Raw genomic sequence first — 2,500 nt, 5'->3', positions numbered from 1 at the left:
CTTCACGAGGGGGCCCAGCCCCCCCCCTCTCTCTCTCTCTGTCACTCTCTCTCTCTCTCCTCTCCTCTCTCTTCACGAGGGGGGCCCAGCCTTCCCAAATATAGCACGCCTAATCTTCATCCCACACACTTACCGTATACTTTGGGTGGGAGGCTTTCTGAACACACACACACACACACACATAAGCACGCACACAGGCATGCACACACATACACAAGTACACACACACACACACACACACACACACACACACACACACACACACACACACACACACACACACACACACACACACAGACACACACACACACACTCACACACACACACACACACACACACACACACACACATGCGCGCGCACACACACGCACACACTCGCACATACACACACCCACAAACCACACTGTACGCAAACATACACTTACGCTTTGGGAGAAATATATCACACACACACACACACACACACACACACACACACACACACACACACACACACACACACACACACACACACACACACACACACACACACACACACACACACACACACACACACACACATTCATCTGGTTCACTTTTCAAGCTGTTTTTCCTCAGTCTGCCAGGTACCATATTTCTTGCTGACCTGGTGATCACAATACAGTAGGCCTATCTCTCATATCTCCTCAAACACGCACGCGCACGCGCACACACACACACACACACACATCCACACACACACACACACACACACACATCCACACACACACACACACACACACACACACACACACACACACACACACACACACACACACACACACACACACACACACACACACACACACACACACAGCGAAGGCACAGAGATTGGCCAGAAAGCTGTGGGATGGATGGCAATAAAATGGTGATAGGATACTCTTTGATTTTGAGCATGAAATGAAAAATGGCCTCTCTCTCTATCTCTCTATCTCTCTCTCTCTCTCTCTCTCTCTCTCTCTCTCTCTCTCTCTCTCTCTCTCTCTCTCTCACAGTCAGTCAGCGAGTTCAAACTGACAATCTAAGAGGATGTTGCTGAAGCTGAAGGAAGGGATGAGAAAGAGACATGTTTTATTAAAATAAAGTGAAGTGGAGAGATACAAAAAAACAGTACTTCTTGATTTGTTATGCTTTCCGATTTTTATAATTTCTGGTTTCCTGGCAAAACAACATTTCATGCTTGAGAAGAGAGCATAGATTAAAACCAAAAAGATATCTCAACTGTGAACATTGACATTTGCAGTGTTCAGGAGTTGAATTAGACACTCTTAGTGATGGCCCTGCTGTTTTAATTTTTAAAGGTGCACTGTGTAATGTTTTTAAAAAAGAAGAAGTGTAATATTGTTTGTAGTTCATTTGTAGGATCTATGCTGCCCATCAACAAATGTTACCTTTTTAACATCTACTTACCACCACCATCGAATTCTAAGTATTCAATATGACTGAATAAATTGCACTTTTCCTACATGAAAAGGGGGGGCTCTTCTCCATGATCCGCCATTTTGAATTTCCAGAATTAGCCATTTTTAGCTGCAAAACGTACTGTGCTTTGGTCATACTAGTAAATAGTGGTGTATTATTAAGAAAATATTCATGAAAGGATCAAATTCGGCAATAGGCAGCAAAGTTTCAATGAGCTGCATAATTGCAATACCTATACTGTGGCCACCCTGACCATCTTATACAATGTACCGTTAAATTACAGTAACTCTTCAAAATTCACTGTGTAAGTAAAAAAAAACAGGTTGTCAAGATCTTGTTCCATCAATAGCTGTTGCGCTTATGACTTCACTGCGTGGCTGAGTGGTTTACTTTGCGTTGCATGCCTCAGTGGTGTCAACAGAGACAGAGACACTTTTCTGTCGGCTCCAATATCCGTTTTGCCTGTCCACTGGATCTCTCACAGCAGCTGGCCTGTGTGTGTGTGTGTGTGTGTGTGTGTGTGTGTGTGTGTGTGTGTGTGTGTGTGTGTGTGTGTGTGTGTGTGAGTGTGTGTGTGTGTGTGTGTGTGTGGTGTGTGTGGTGTGTGTGTGTGTGTGTGTGTGTGTGTTTGTGTGTGTGTGTGTGTGTGTGTGTGTGTGTGTGTGTGTGTGTGTGTGTGTGTGTGCGTGCGTGTGTGTGTGTGTGTGTGTGTGTTTGCATGTCTGTGTCTGTGTGTGTGTGTGTGTATGTGTACACGCACAAGTGCTTGTGTGTGTGCATGTTTGTATGTGTCTCTTTGAGTGTGTGTCTGTGTGTGTGTGTGTGTATGTGTAGCAGCTGGTCAGTTTGTGTGTGTGTGTGTGTGTGTGTGTGTGTGTGTGTGTGTTTGTGCGGGTTGCATACAAGGACCAATTTTCATACTTTTCAAAGTGGTATGAGGACATGTAGCATACGAGGACTGTTTTGTAGTCCTCATATAAGCCTTGGTTTCAAAGCCATTTTCTAATATGTTCTGCACTAAAAAAGTTTCTTTTCTTGATACAGCCAGATACATTTTTCC

Source organism: Engraulis encrasicolus, chromosome 15 (genome assembly GCF_034702125.1).
Source record: "Engraulis encrasicolus isolate BLACKSEA-1 chromosome 15, IST_EnEncr_1.0, whole genome shotgun sequence".
Lineage (NCBI taxonomy): Eukaryota > Metazoa > Chordata > Actinopteri > Clupeiformes > Engraulidae > Engraulis > Engraulis encrasicolus.
The sequence above is the reverse complement of the archived record's forward strand: the minus strand, read 5'-3'. Positions refer to the sequence as shown.